The sequence below is a fragment of the Manacus candei genome, unplaced genomic scaffold, assembly GCF_025592945.1.
Source record: "Manacus candei isolate 608988 ecotype Guabito, Panama unplaced genomic scaffold, ASM2559294v1 h1tg000008l, whole genome shotgun sequence".
In the NCBI taxonomy this organism is placed as follows: Eukaryota; Metazoa; Chordata; class Aves; order Passeriformes; family Pipridae; genus Manacus; species Manacus candei.
The window spans coordinates 27995243-28011978 of NW_026138056.1; the positions used below are offsets into that span (position 1 = coordinate 27995243).

General features: G+C 35.8%; 1 protein-coding gene across 8 annotated transcripts in view; it reads right to left on the reverse strand.

The window, feature by feature from the left end:
* Positions 1 to 8588: 8588 nt before the first annotated feature.
* The window catches only part of PEX2 (peroxisomal biogenesis factor 2), a 55125-nt gene continuing 46977 nt past the window's right edge, over positions 8589 to 16736 (reverse strand). For 7 of the 8 annotated variants that reach the window (XR_007902027.1, XR_007902076.1, XR_007902040.1 and 4 more), the window contains one exon: positions 8589 to 13436. The gene's annotated coding sequence lies outside the window, so the exon portion shown is untranslated. Of the gene's footprint in view, positions 13437 to 14616; positions 14722 to 16736 lie in introns of all 8 variants that reach the window. The other variant, XR_007902072.1, reaches the window with a different exon arrangement.

The window sequence follows — 16736 nt, forward strand, 5'->3', positions numbered from 1 at the left end:
TCTTGTCCACTGAAGTTGGTATGAAATCACCCTTGGATCAGATGCTGTATTTTACTGTTTTAAAGTGAAAAAAACCTAGTTTGTCATCACTACAAAGCCATACAAATTCTCCAGATCAAAACCAGTGTAGACTCAAACCTATGTATCAGCTAAAAGTTACATTGTAGATTTTTATTTTGCCCTTTAATTTAGTAATTCTGTTCATTTTGTAATTTGGGGGGGGAAAAGCCAAAACAATAAATCAGCAAAATACAAAAGAAAACAATTATGATGTATTAGTTACACTAAAAATTTACACCTAATTTTTACAAATTTGTTAGTGGAAAAAATGAGAGAGAGCATGATCTGAAATGTTTTGGCAATAGCCTAAATAGTTTTGAGGTGGAGAATCCCATTGTGGATCATAATCCCATAATATATCGGCTGTGACTATCCCTGGTTTCTGTCATAATTTAAACAAGACCTATATAATTTGGTTCTGGATGAAAAGATGTAAGATTGGTATTCAGCCATTTTGGAAGCTCTTTTGTGTCCTATTAAAGTTGCTGCAAAATCATAGAAGCTAGAAATGGGAAAATTTTGTAAAATCAATTTGTAGAGTCGCCACTTATCCAAAACTGTTCCCTATAGTGAACTTTTATCCAGTTTAGATTTAAATGACTCAAGCAATGGGTCTCCTGCAACCTCCCTTGAGAGGATGCTTTTACAGAATATTGAATCTTAATGCTAGAAAATTGTTCTATGCTCTTCAGCCTGCATGTTCCTTGTTATTTAAGGTAAGAATTTTGCAAGTAGAGATAAAGACTGTTTGGAGAGGAGAGTTGATACTTGTTAAGATGTGTCAGCTTTCTTCTCCAGAATCTCCTCTGTGAATGCACATATATTCTTGAAAATTAAGGCCTATAAATTATATATGCTATTTTGGACTCCATCTATTCCCAAACTTCAAAAATTATTACAAGTTGTTCTGCAAGGTTGAATATAAAAATGTCTGATTCCATTTAAATTCAGCAACAAAGAAAAAAGTGCCACACCCTACTGACAATTCTTTCTACCTCCTCCCTTTGATACCATATAAATTATATCAGTGAAATATTTGCTGTGTGACAAATAGTCAGTGTCAAAATGCACAATGATTTTAATAGATTCAGAACTTTATATGTCATTCAATTGTGGTTCTAAAATGCAGATCTCCAAAGTTTGTAACTACAAGTAAAGGAATTATTTCAGTTGTCATGATTTTATATTTTGTATTATTTTTCCACCCAGACCATATCAGAATAACTGGAGATTAAAATGCCTGTAAAATACCTATATCATGTTAAAAGGCCTGATATTAACTACAAGAGTTGGTTTTTTTCCATTTTTCTTGATATATAGTTGAGCTCTTTCAAAAGACAGGCTTTGTGTGACTGTACATGTTACTTCCTTTTTTTTTTTGTTTTAATTAGTATAGTGACATTAGGTAGGGAATCCATCCTAACTAAAATGCTCATACAGAATAGTTCTCACGCAAAAATGAACCCTTGGTGGTGACTGGCTCATGTGACAGATAATGTTTTAACTAAGAGACTATCACTGATGTGTTAGTACAGCATAGAGCCGGCTTGTTCTTTTAAAATAAATTTAAAAAATTATATGGAAGGTTAGGAGAATGTGTGGTGATATAAAAAGATACCACTGAAAATGAGAATAGAACTTCTCAATAAAGCAGTTAGCGTATTGGTAGGCTACTTACGTTAAAGATTTTACGTTTTATATACCTATAGATTGAGAACTCTGAAAATGATGAATCTTATGTCCCTTTTCATATTTAAGCTTTCTAAAGAACCTTAAAACAAATCAGCTAACTTAGAATAACTGTTGTAAAATACTATAGGTCTTCCATAAATCATCCAAAGAAAGGCGTTCTGAAGTAAAGCCCATCTGTTCCTCATATTGGTCGCAATCAGGTTGTACCCAATGGGAAGATGCATTCTAGAGAAACATGTCCTCTCTGAGTTTGGCTGGTCAGGTGAGAATTAAGATGCTTTTCACCAGGTCAATAATATTAAAACAGGTTTCAGCAAGGTTGCCATGAATTCCATTAGGAATAGATACCATGTTTTAGTGGGCCATGATGCTATTGTTTATCATTGCTGTCTGGAAAGTTTGGTAAATGGCATGATATCAAAAAACCATAGCAAAGTTATTTAAACAAATAATAAGACTTCCCCACAAAATGTGGAAAAAACCCCAAAGAACAATGGTGAAGACAACCCAGGATCAAAGGTTATATATGGCCACAGTAACTTTGCAAATACAGGTCTTACGGTGGGTGTTTCAAAAACAGGCAGAGATGAAATGAATGGGGTTTTGCCAGAAAACCAGTTCAACACTGTATGAACCGTTAAAGTAAAAACTAGATTACCTGCTGGCTTGCAGTCTGATGGGGAAAGTTCCTCAATAGTGGATAATTTGTAAGCACACATTCTTATTTCAAACAGTAGGTTGCTTGCTCCCTGCTGTTTGAAGAGAGTTTAATATTCATAGACATATCTCAAGCTATTTACTATGACTGAAGTGATAGGTTTTGTTGTTTTGTTGCACCATGTGATGGGGCTGCTTTGTGCTGTGAACCCCCCTTTCACAACACATATATTTTCAGGACTTGAGCATCAGTAGTCCTGATTGGTGTTTTAGTTGAACAGCTTCTTCCCAAAGAAAATCAGAGAACTGGGAGGGAGTGAGACTGGGGCCTTCTAAGACCTTTTTTTCTAAACCCTGCAGATGCTTAGGTGCTACTAGAATTTGCAAAAACTGTGTGACTTACATCTTATAAAGACATATCCTTGCTGCCTATGGTAATTTCTGAGATCTCATGTCACATTTATGAGAACAAGGGTCTTAAAAGCTGATGGCCTGGCCCAAAATCAGTGTGGGTAAAAATATTCTGCACCCTCAAATTCCCTCCTGGTTTCTACAAAAAAAAGGTGTTCTTTATTTCCTGTCCAAAACCCTGTAGTACAACATTGCTGTAGAGCAATGAAGAGCTGCTCTGTTTTTCCTTTACGTCATATAAAATATGCATTTCAGTCAGACTGTTTATACCAGTTTAGAACCTGCTAGGGTGAAAAATACTATCTACATTTAAAATTAATTATCTATATAATTTTTTGGTCTTTTGCCAGAACATAGATCTTCTTTTTATTTTTTCCCGTAGCTATTAATTCTTATAATTGCTATTTTATTTTTTACACATATTTATCAAGTAGTTACCCACACTGTCTGTCTGATGACCCTGTTAATATTGCATAAAAATTACCTGATAAAACTGTGTAGGATTTTTATTGGAATAACTCTTCACGTCAGTGAGACAATTGTTTTGGAACAGATGGTGTGAAAAGGATATAGTGATATGCTGTTATTTGTTCAAAAAAGATTTTGTTGACACTAAAAAATTTAAACAATCATATAATATACAGGAGCTAATTCAACAGTGAGGCATTAGAGGTCACTGTTTTAAATCATTGTTTTCAATTCAAAATAAGAAAACAGAGTGCTTAGTTTGAAGACACACTAGTAAGTTGAACAGAGTAATTAAGTGTTGAAGAAAGCACACCTGAAATTTATTTTAAATCATTATTGATTCTGTCATGTACTGCTACCTTACTTTTTAAAATATAATTTACAAACTGTTTCTATAAGATATTTTTCATAAATCTTTTAGTTGATTTCTCTGTTCCCTGAGTTATGGATCTTACATGACAAAAACATTTCATTTTCCATTGTTCCTTTAAGGGATTTTTGAAATGTTTCCTTCCTTCCTTCCTTCCTTCCTTTCTTCCTTCCCACATTGCCTATGATACACATATTCCTTGTGTTGCACTAGTTGATCTGACAGGAAGGGTTAATGTTTCACACCTCACTAAATTTCAGGCACAGGAAGTGGAGAAATGATTGTGTGTATGAAAGTCACCACTCCCAATGACCACTGGTCCCATGAAAAGGAGGGTGGAAAAACAGATGAGCTGGGATTTGTAGACTGGGAATCCCTAGTCTGGAATTCATAGACAATTATGACCAGAGAGTTTTGCTTTCTGCATTACACAGGTCATAAAACTTCTTTTATTCTTTCATACAGTGCAGAAAATAAATGCTTGCCTATAGCAAAAGTGACTTGAGCTCAGAAACGTGCATTCCTTTCTGCCATTGCACAGACTGCATCACTTACTGCCCCAGGTCTCTTACAGGCCATTCATGGTAGAGTAATTTGATTCTTATCTGTCACAGGAGGTTGAGCAGCAACCTGAATATACAAATACTTGCAGCATTCATTATTGATAAGACTTGGAAAAGCATTAGATAATGTGTTACTTAATGTATTTATTGTACGTGATTTCAGATGGATGATCTCTTCAGACCCATGAAGGATTGCATAGCACTCAGCAAATCAACAAACATTTCTCTGTTAACTTTTGTGCGTGCATGAAACTTACAGTGAGTCAGCTGCAACATAAACCATTGACACAGCAGCTCTTCAACACAGTTTGTCTGTCATCCAGAAGGTGTAACGATGGGAGGCATTCAAGAAAATTGAAAATACTTTCTCTATGCAATCTGAGAAACTTAGGTGTATTTAAAAAACAAAACCAAACCCAATTTCAGACTAAGAACTTTGATGACACAGCTATTTTCACACTATGTATAAACCCCACAGGATACTTTGTCATACAAACTCCCATGATGTAAAAATTCTTCTGACCCTGAAAGGCATCCCCCAAAGCCTAAGCCTTCCAACAAAATCAATTAAAGAGAAATCAGGCCCTAAAGAAAGGCATAGGTAATATTCACCAGAAAGACACTATGTTCCTAATTCTCATAACATAATTACCATGGCTGGGACAATTAAATATGATTCATTCTGCATCATAGACTGAGTCAGGAATCATAATATGTGGAACAAATCTTACTGAAAGAAATAAATGTTAAAAGCCTTGCAGTAATTAGTAATGTAGCACAAAATACCTAGCAGTTGAGTTAAGATGATCCAAGGCTTTGGATGTGATGGCACAGCAAGATAGTTTCTGCAGACATTGCACTTAGGATGAAAGGGCTTGCTGCACACCATTCCAGGCAATAAAAGAGCCACTGTTTTTCAGAAGTCAACATTAAAACCAGGTAGAAAGAAGCATCTATTAAACCAGGTAGAGCAGCACATTAGCATAGAAACATTGCTTTTGGAAGCCCAGCTAGCTAGCTCTTACTTTTCGGACCACTTCAGATACCTTAAAATCACAAAGCAGCATGGGATGACTGATGATACCTGTCAGTGTGGTGTCTTCCAAGCATCAGTAATATCCCGAATAGAGATTCCTCAGTTAAGGAAGAACTGCTGAATATGCTGGGAGTACAGCAGAGGATGATACAGCCCAGGCTATGAGAATAGGTAAAGATGAGGCACAGCTGATGACTTCTTGAGCAGAAACTCCGTACCATGCCACATTTGTGTCAGATGTGTTATGCCACAGTTCTCAGCCAGAAAAGAAAACAAATCCCAAATCAAAAATCAACAAACCAACAAAAAACCCCCAATAAAATATAACAAACAAAAAACCAACCAAAACCCAACAACCACCAAATTCAATAGCTGAATGCCAGATTCTCCAGAGAAGTTACAAACTTTTTAGCCCTTTCAAGCCTTCTGCAAGATGTTTTACCACTGCAAGCTCAGATATTATGTATTTTTCCTGGAGTGGCTCCCATTTCACTTATAATTTTTAATGTTATTGTCCCAGTTACTAAGTAACATAAAGTTGCCCTACGCATCTTTCCCTTTAAATGCTATTCCTGTGATATACTCAATACTTTAAAGCACTCAGTCAATTCATTTGGGTACATAGAAAGATCAGAGGAACAACATGTTTTATTGACACAAATATTGAAGTGCTTTAACTTCAACAAGCTGTAGCTCCATTCAGTATAGAGTGCTTATTTGTAAATCAGTGTTCCAGTCTGATTTTCATGCTAAGTAAGAAGATTATTAAAGCAAAAGAGTGTATTTTGGAGATATTAAATGTACTATGAACTAGTGCAATTCCACAGAAAATGAGAACTTTTCAGAAGTAATGTGGCCACATCCAACTTCAGCTGACAGAAGGATAAGTAGCTTTTTTACATTTAAAACAGTGAAACATTTTGTCCCTTGATTGAGAATTATAGACTCCCACATTTGTAATACTTATTTTAGGCTTGCATAGCTCAGCTTTGAGTCACTGGTCAACTCATTATGATTATGCATTCACTGTTGAAGTGCTATCTATTTGCTCTACACTCTACAAGTACTCCCACAAGGAGAACTTTAATTCCCACAAAGGTATCTTTGGAGGCATTTGTAAACTTGGAATAACTACTGCATACTTGTCTTTTTATCTTTTTTTTTTTTTTCAAGTGACAGAGAAGTAGCAATGGGAATATCTAAAATGCCAAAATGTGCACTGTCAGATCCTCACAACATTGCCCTCCTTCCACCATCCTGTCTTTGTTAGGCCAGGGTAATTAATTCTTCTCATGGCTGGTAATTAAAGCCAGACCTCATGGACCTAAACACTTTGGGAAAGAAGATTAATGATAGGGTCTCTGGTTTTGGGCCCCATAAGGGTAGGGAAATCATAATGAGGAGGAGGAGGAATGTGGAGGAAAGAAGTTTGTTCTTCACAGTAATTAGAGAAAATAGCAAACACACAACTTATGGGAAATGAAGAAATGAGTAAAATGACTTTCCAAATCCTTGTCGTCTCCCTTTTTGTGAGAAATTTTTTTTTAGGACGTTTCCCATTTCTTCATCTTGAGTGAACCAGGAAGGAATGAAATAATTTTCTTCCCACTGTGAAGTGTGGAGGCAGCAGCCACCCAGTATGACTGAGCACGGCTCAGCTTTGGCTGATGACTGAGTGAACCTGTATCCCAGACATGTTCAGGGCAAGGGCCACTGACCAGTGTATTCTGCGTATCTATTGTTTTATTTTAGAATCTCAAAGAAAGATTGGAAAATATGTCTTCCAGGACACTAACTGATATAGTAGTTTGTTCTTGATTTTATTATTTTTTAAAAAATAACTGTATAGGACTCATTAAAAAAATAATTAAAGATATTAGCTTTTGAGATTGCACTTCCCCACCCCCAAAAGACTCAGTGGTGAACATGGCAAAGTTTTGAAGCAAACTATTTAATAAAAAATGTAAAAAATCTGATGAAGTCTACACCTGTATTAGCATTCCTCGAATCATAGCATGGTTTGGGTTGGAAAGGACCTTAAAGATCATCTAGTTCCAGCCCCCCTGACAAAGGCATGGACAAATTAAAACACTTAAATTCAGTGGAGTTAAATCTAATTTGTAGTTGGGTAACTGACATTGGAATCTAACCCAAAGAGCATTTATGTACCTCTCATGCCCAAGAACAGATCATAAGTGCTTGATTGCAGGATCACTGCTCTCTTTCAGCTGTTGCTGTTATTAATAATGTTTTGTGGTAATAGAACACTAAAGGGACCCTTACCTAATTAGGATCACGTTTGGCTTTGGAAGAAAAATAAATATATTGTGTAATAAAGAGTTCGCTTTAACATGAAGACGCAGGTAAAGTGTATTTTGAAGGAAGGAAACAAAGGACAGGGAAAGAAGAAATATAGGAAAAAAACAAAGCTCTTTTTAAGCAAAGTGCTCTTAGGAATGCACAGTGAAGTACTGGTCAGTTCTACACCTTCATTTGGATCCCAGTTATAAATAGTCTTATAACTGAGCTGAAAAAAATAAAAATCAGTGAGTGTCTCACAATAAACAGAGAAGGCAAGTCCACGTGCCTGCTTAAAACAGCAAGCTGAATAGTTTGTTGGTCCTAACTCATAGTCTTTGAGGGAAAAAAAATAATTTATCTTTCATTTAAACAACTAAAATAAGCAGCCCTGGGATAGTTTCATTTAGTTCTGTTCCAGGCCATACCTATTCTATATGAACTACCCCTAAGCATTATTCACCAATGACAGAATTCATTTTAAAATGATAAGGAAGCTGTCCCATTAGGTTCTCTAATTACATAGGAACTTCTTTTATCTCCACAAACAAAAATTAATAGGAAAATCACAGAACTGGATCCTCGCCACAGGAATCTGTTCCCCTGCCTCTTCTCTCTAGTGTGAGTCAGTTTTGTACTTGAATTTTTACCAAGTGTGGAAATGTATGTTAGCAATGAGATTCTGTAAAACTTCTGATTCAATGGAACTTTAGAGGTCTGGACTCCAAGTATTTAACTTAGGTTTATTGTCTCACTGCTTTTTATGGAACCTTATGTGTATTAAGCTCTGCCTAGTACGCCATGTATGTTAAGTTTCCAGCAATATTTTTTCCCTAGTTTATCACTTTTTTTACTGAAGATCACAGAAAGACCAAAGTAAAACTAGTAAACCAGGAAGAGTTTACCTTTTTCAAATCTTTCCAGCAGCTTATAACAGTATCTGTGCTTCATCTTGTTATTTATTTGAATTGTGTTTCAGAGTGGACTCCAAGTTTTAGGTAATAACTTACATGTCTCAGACCTTAGAATGACAAAAAAAGGGCATTCACAAAGAGCATCTATGCAAATTCTCACGTGTGTGCACACATGCATATATATCAACTAAGGAGTGAAAAAGATTTGTTATACACTCTCAAAAATGTAAAGTGTACCAGAATGAGAAACTGGTGCATATTTAGCTGGTGTATATTTAAAACAACTAGCATGCAATTCAAACCTTGGCTGGAATCAAAGTGAGCTTTGGATGCCAAGACCTTAAAAGCAGATCCCTCCAAAGTGTGAAAAAGTTTGTTGAAAACTGATCCAAGTGTATAAAGGGTTAGAAATGTAAAGGCAGGCTTAGATTTTCTCTGACCTGACAGTGCTGGCTTTTGAACCACCTTCCTAGAGTTTTCAGTATTCTTCACTGTTGTGATAGCTTGTGCAGTTTCCAGAAGGTCATGATTAATGACATAGGCTGGATTTACGGACAAATACGCAGAGTCCAGAATTACAACTCTAGAGTTGATAAGAGTCTAATTAACATTTTAGAGGCTGTGGAACAGTAAAAATTAGAGTCTCTCCTGGTAATGGAAGAAGGCCTGAATCTTTTCTGAAGGAACTTGTCATATACTTCTGGAACAGGAAGAGCCATCAGAACAGACCTAATGCTTAAGAAACAGCATGGGAAAAGTTCAAAGTCTCATTTGGACCTATGCATCTCATGAGAAAGATCTGAGACTGTAAAGATGAATGTAATAACTGGCAAGAGAAATAATATAAGTAAAAATTTTCCATGGCAGAGAGTTAAGAATTAATTGTTTCTATAATGTAGGGTTGAGCATATGTGATTGTTCATATACAAGTAAATAACGCCCATAAATATACTAGTCATCTTGACTAAGCTAAAAGGTAAGTAAAAATTTATTTAAAACAACTTTGGTACAGGAATTATATTTATGATAGAGTTGTCTGGATTTCTGTTCATGCACCTCTTTATTTTTGTTTTTCTCCTGATACTCCAGTGTAGAATGGTCCAAAATTCAGAGCGTTTTCATTCTTATTGTTTTATGCTTTTGAGGATTACTATTGCAGAAAGAGAAAAGAATGTGTGATCATTAGTGATGGGTAGGAAGACAAGTGTTAATATTCAGTCCTAACTAATCTGACCATGAAGGAAGCAGAAATGTACATTTTTCTAGAGGACGCAGTTCATATTTTGTTGACAGATAGAAATAAGAGAAAACTTGGGAGGGGGGGAAAGAAGGAGGAATAAATGGCTATAAGAACCAAAATCTTCCAATTCCTTTTCCAAGTCTGACCCAGCTCATGTATACATTTGCCTGGCTAGACTAAGTTCAAAAATAGCTCTGAACTTTTAGCAAGTGTGTAACTGTATTGTACAAGATAGGAACTACATTCTTCAAGTTAAATAAACATAATGAACAGGCACAAGTTATATCCTAAAAGTCTAGGCTTTCTTCATATTTTTTAAATGTTAGGAGGATAAAGTGGATTTGTGAGCTTTTAATCACCTTTGTTGTAAGCTTGTCTCTTCAAGGGGCTTCCAGAGCAAAGCAAGTCACAGCCTGATTGATCATTTTTAAAAGGGATTCCATTGGCCACACATGCACTCAAAGCAGAGTCTTTTATATTTTCTGTGACAAAAGTAATCTTCATTAGGTTCACAAGGCGAATATAGAAAAAAAAAATAAGAGAATGAGAACTAGAAGAAACTTGCATTTCCCATTCTCAGGCTTACAATACAGTGTTTCCCACTTTCAGCCATATGGGAATTCCTCTCCCACAAAAATAACTGAGTAACCAAACCTTTTTGCTCTTCTTTTCTCAAGAGATATGAAGCAACTAGAAGCAGTCAGAAGTGCTGGATAGTCCTAAGAAAACTCCATGGGAAACAAAAACAAGCCCCCAAAATTTTACATAAATCTGCGTCATCCTCATTGACTTTGTTGTTTACTGCTGAATTCTGTTTTTAAAACAGCAATAACAAGGAAGAAATTTACAGTTATTTAAACACTGTGGACAGGCTTTGCTAAGCTGCAGTGCCTTAGCTACTGATAAAACAAATTAGCATCAGAGTAAGAATAGGACAAGATAGTGCTATGACAGAAATAATATAAGAAATAATAAGAACCCAGGTGTACATAATTAAGATTGTAATTCAAGCAAAGGGTTCTGGTGACATCATTTATCAATGTCACTACAAACTCTCAATGGAATTACAGCTTTGTATGTAGAATTCAGATATATGTGATTTGTTAGAATACATGAGGAATGTTTCTATTAAAAGTAGACAGACAATATGTTAACCTCAAGTAGTGGTGGTGACAGGATGAGATACAAAGAAAAAAGGTTTTTTTCCTATTCTATCAAAGGAAGAAGGATGAAAAATAGTATTTTTAAGATATTTGGAAATTAAATTTGTTTAAAATACTGGCTAGGGATTTTTTTTCCCCTGAAAATCAGAAAAAGTTTTGGTTCTACTGTGATTCAACACTTCAATAAAAAAACAGAGTTCTGCTGAAAAAGTGAACAAAGGGAAAGCCAAAACTAGTGATTTTTCCATCTCATTGTATAGCATAAAATCACTTTAAAATAAGTTCAAGAAAAAAATTTCCATTAAAAGGATGGTATAAAATATTTACAATTAAACACACAGTAAAGTTAGTAGTAAATTATTAATTGCAAATTAACTCATTTTTTGGAGGAAAAAAGAGTGAACATTGATGCTTTTAAATACACATACTGAAAGGAGATTATAATCTTCACTCTTTCTGATTCTGGTTTTGTTTATTTTTATAGCCAGAATACTTTTATAAAGATAATTATGAAACAGAGGCCCCACTGTCTGTGTGAATTTTAAGGGCCTTAAATGAACTTAAAAGGCTAATTAATATAAAATAACATTCTTAAATTAGGCCCCTAAATATAATTTATTGCCGAACTAGATACCTTGTGGATTTCTCAGCCTTGCTCAAGTGTCCACAGACCTTGCACATTAAAAGTGAATAGCATCACTTAGTAAACAGTGACGCCTCCCAGAAATACAGTGCAGAATTATGTGAGACTTGACTACTGACTGATTACAGAGGAAGATCCTAACCAATGCAGCGAGGAAAAGATTTCCTTTGACTTGATAAATTTAGCACTAAATCTCACCTGCATGAAGTGCCTACAGCCATGGGTATAAAAATTCATGAAATTGTTCAAGGCACTGTGTGGATTTTTCAGTTTTGGTCACTTTCTGAAGTACTCTAATTGAAACCCATAAATAGGATTCATTTTTAAGTGTACAGCAAAACTTGTGATGCTCTTGAATACAATCTGAAATGTGTTTATGGATTCTATATGATCACTGATAATATCAGCAATTTTCAAATTTTGCCATTTGTAGGCTGCAAAACTACCTCAGAAGATAATGTATTCTCTAAAGCTTTCGGAAAATACTGACTGATGTAATAAAGTCATGGGGGTTTTAGTTCTCATTATAGAATTGTGGGGTTTTAGTTCTCTGTTGCTCAAGTGCATAACTTTTGTGAAAACTGAAATGCACAAAGACTTGGGAACTTATGGAATAATAGCACTTCTACTCCAAGTTCACAAGTCTTGAAAGTTTAGCTTTGTACTTGATGCTTGAAGAGAATGGCTTGAACAGTAGTAGTTTTGACCTTGAGTAACTTAATTTGGAAAGGAAATTTGGCCAAACTAGCTCAATGCAGGACTTCTCATCAAGGATTAATGCAGAGGATCAATATGAACTTTTTATAGCAGACTATTTTTGAAAGAGGACAACAAAAGGTTAGAATACTTTAAAACTTGAAAAAGCGAATTAGTATACTTAAAGTGGGCAGAATGGAAATGTAAAAAGCAAGGATCTTGATTTCATGCCAGTATTTAGTAATACAATACAACTAAAATATAAAGAAAACTGACTTTAAAATGATAGTTTTGTATCTTTGTGCAACCATAACTGAGCTTATAAGCATTTGTCTATCCTGTCTTCTCATCTCTTCGTGGTACTGAATGGCAAACACTCATGATTGCAATTGACTGATGTTACTGTCATAATTTTTCTATTTTCTACAGGGTCAAAATTGCATATGAACATATGTTTATTTGAAAGTTTAAAGACTTAATTACCTCCTAAACAAAAGAGTAATGGAAAACACATAAACATAGCTCTTCTTTAAGTTCCTGTACACACAAATCCCACTCCTGGAAGCATAAGAGCTCCTGTAATAGGGAATCAAGCCCTTTAATAGCTCTGTCACTAGAAGAAGATATTTATGCACAACCTTATGTTACCTTAACAAAGGACCTAAAGGACAGATTGATCCCACTTACTGTCCCCATCACTGTCTCCTCTCCCCTTGTCTCTCCCTTAAGCACAAATCAAACTATAATATGGCTTCTTAGCACAACTCAAACCTGACATTTTTCTCTCCTGTCATATGGCAGACTCGCAAGACCTTACTATGCACATTTATATTCAGAGAAGTTTGTGACCTAGAGGAAGCTCCATGAGCACTGGGGCTGTTTATGAGGTTTAGCAGGTATCTTCAGCTACCCAAATGGAATTCCAGCTAACCGAATGGAATGGCTACTCCAGCCACCCATCTGTGACAGATTCCAGTACATTTCAATCCATTTCAGAATACCATTAAAAGACTGGTTAAATCTTTGCAGATTACACTAAATGTGTTTTAAGAAACATTGTACAAGCTTTACACAGAAGTAAAAATTTTCTAGTATGATGATTTAAATCAGGGTCTCAAAATTTTCTGTTTCTGACTCTTGTTAAGCCAACTATTCAAGTAGTTTCTTCTTCATAGACTTCTCCAGTCTTCACCTGTGGTCTTTGGAAGCAGAGCAAGCTAAGTTCCTGAAAAATAGCAAACAGTTTTGCCAGATAAGGTACCTTCTTGAGATCTTCCTCTCCTCTTTCCCTTACTTTGACTTTTTTCCTGAGGATGAGGCAATGGCATCAACTTCTTAATTCTCTTTTCAGTTCAGAGAAAAATTTAAAAAAAAAGTCATTTGTAAGACATGGTTTTCTCGGCCCTGAAATTTCAGTTTTTCTTTGTTCTTCTTTTCTCATTCATTTCTGTCTTTTGTAATTTCTGTATTTCTGCTCTCTGGACCATAGTTCGTGTCTTCCCTCTCCTTGAAGCTGGCTGTATCTTTAAAGAGAGGTGAGGGTGCTTTAGGCGATGGAGAAAGACCATGATTGTTTTTCTCCAAACCCCTACATTCTGGTTTGGAAATTAATTGGGAGTTAGTGATATTTTCAGTAATGGCTGGTTGATACACTGTTTTCAAACGTGAGCTCTGCTTTCAACAGCAGAACGATAAAGATGTGATGCTTAATAATGAAGAACAGCATTTTTTATTTTACAAAACAAGCCTCTCAGCTTCAGTGGTGTTATTCATGAATAACACCTTGTGCATATGCATTATGAGACAGTGCTTAATTGAATGATTGCATAATATGTTGTTCCACAGAATAAAATATGAAATATTCATTAGGCCAGAGAGGGAGTTAGAATGCCTGGTGGTTAAATCACTCACCAGGGAAATCCAGCTCCTACTCCTTTCTCCAAGTGAATGTGTAAGTAGTTTATACAAAAAGGTTTTAAAAGCAACTAGGATTTTTTTCCCAAAATCTACTGTACTCTCATGGCTAGTGTACTATCCCAACAGGCAGGATTATGGTCTGACTGGGGCATGGAAAGACAGTTAAACATAGATCACCTACATCCTTTCATGCAGTTAAAGTGGTCAGATATGCTTTAACCACTAGGCAGCTGGGTTTAATGGAACCAAAATCTCCCCATAGATTTTATTTTTCAGGAAATTATTGTCTTGGTATAGGTGCCTCATTCAGGAAAGGGTTTCCAGATGTGACTCCGGAGTGGAAGGAAGCACTTTATTGCAGTTTAAATCCACACTCAGTTAACGTGAGGGACATGGTGTATGCAACCAGTGTATATCCTTAGCTTAAAGCGGAGGGCTCTCCACTCACTTTTGGATGCTTTGAGTCAACTGCTAAGAACACAACTCACCTCATGCCTTACACTGGGAAACAGGATGGTGGTAGGATACTGAAAATGTCACAATAGCCTGTAGTTCAACACCTGAATCCCATTGCAGATTTAGCCTTTGCCAATCTGTGAGGTGGAAAGATCTTCAGGAGACAGGTTTAGGCAAAGTAATACCTAAAACAGTGCCCTCAAAAAAATTAAACTGATCTCATAATAGTTGCATCTATTGGAATCATGAGAAAGCTTATTGCAACAATACTGGACAAGAAGCTTGAAATAGATAAAATTAGGAGGAAAATAATGATACTGAAATAAAATTATTTAAAAAATAATTTACATCTCAGAGAACAGTTGGCTCTGTCAAAAGATATGTATGTGTTTTATGAGTTACTAGTAAATAGCAATAAAAAATGCTTTTGATTTTGTGTAGGGTATCACAGAGAGGCATTCTCCTGGCATATTTATTTTTGCATTTATTCAGGAAAAAAAGAGAAAGTGAGACTGGGGAAATAACACACTCAGGGGAGACAGAATAAGTCAGAATAAATAAATATGCCCAAAACAATAACAGAAGCAAATGTGGCACCAAATATCACTGATAGACAAAGAATACATTAATTCAGCATTGCAAATTACTTTTGCTTAAGGCAGACGTACTTGGTATACCCTCTTAATTATTGCTCTTCTCCTCAGTTTGCAACTCAAAGCACATTGATATGATTATACAAAGCTCTATGAACAAGAGAAAGCTTCTGAATCAAAACAATAGAGGTTTGGTTTTTTTTAAAGCTTGCATTGTAGCAGATGTCTTGTGCACTGTCCATCTAGAGAACCCATTCCACATCTTTCAGAGGCTCTAAAAGCAGTCCGGGCCAACAGAAACTTCAATTTTTATATATCATTTCTTTTCAACTCGCTTTCTCTTTGGACCCTCAGCTTCTCCTCAAGCATGCAGAAGACAGGAGAAGGTGACTGGTGAAACAGAGGGTTTGGTTTCTTGGCTCCTGTTCATACACAGAGTGGCTTTGCTCGAGGACATTCTACTTGTATATATATACATATGCAGCTATAACTCTAGAGATCTCTCTCTCAGTACCTGACTAGTCCTAGAAGCTGCTGTAAGAAGGCAGGGAACATATGACACTTGTGGTGTGTTTATCTGCTATCGTGTGTCCAAAGGATTAGAGGTCTGCTAACATCTGTCAGTCATACCAGTAGCACTAAGTTTGAGAGACTGTGATGTCTCCCATCATTACTCAGGGGCTAGGAGTCTAACTCACTGCTCTTTTATTCTGCACCGTGCTCCATGCACTGATGAGCTAGAACGTTATTAAGTAGATTTCTGTCTAAATCCACCTTTTATTGAAAAGTCCAGGTTGTTTCAGCAGATCAAACCGAGAGATATGCAGGTTATAAAAGTGCATGAATATGGATCAATATATGTGGACTGGCTAAAGTTCAAGGTTTTATGACAGCAATCACCATAGTGAACTTCCCTTCAACTTAAGAGTTCATAAGAGGACAAGAGTTTGCTACCTTCATATTCTTTTCACTAGTGAGTTTGGGATACTGTCAACAAATGAGAAATAGTGAATTGCCCTCTCTATTCACTGCTGTATTTAGTTAGTTCAGCTGGAGACTAGGTTAATTTCTCACTAAAACAGTATTGTTAAGATCATAAAGATAACTACAGTATTAAAAATATAAACTAGAGATACAGTGCCTTTAAAATTTTGGGAAGTCACTTTGAAATTGATACTTTCTCATCAGCTGTGTTTTAAGTAATGAGCAGACCCCTTTTCTTCTTAAGGATGAAACAAGAAACAGGGTACTTAGCTTTGGAGAGGTCCTGATTTATCTTTTTTTCCCCCATACTTAAAGTGGGAGAGTAGGTCTACAGCCAGCCATAACAGCCATTTAACATAGCTTGATATATTATGAAGCAAGTAAAGTTTCAAATTTACATAAGTGGTAGTAATTTGATTTTTACAATTAGTGAAAAACAAGATAAATATTTTTCAAATCAATCAAAGAGGGAAAGAGATAGAGATTGGGAGAATTTGCCAGCAAGGAGCCTATTTATGTACAGTTGGCTTCTCAAAGCTTGATTTCTGCTAGAAATTTTGTCAACATGCAAAACA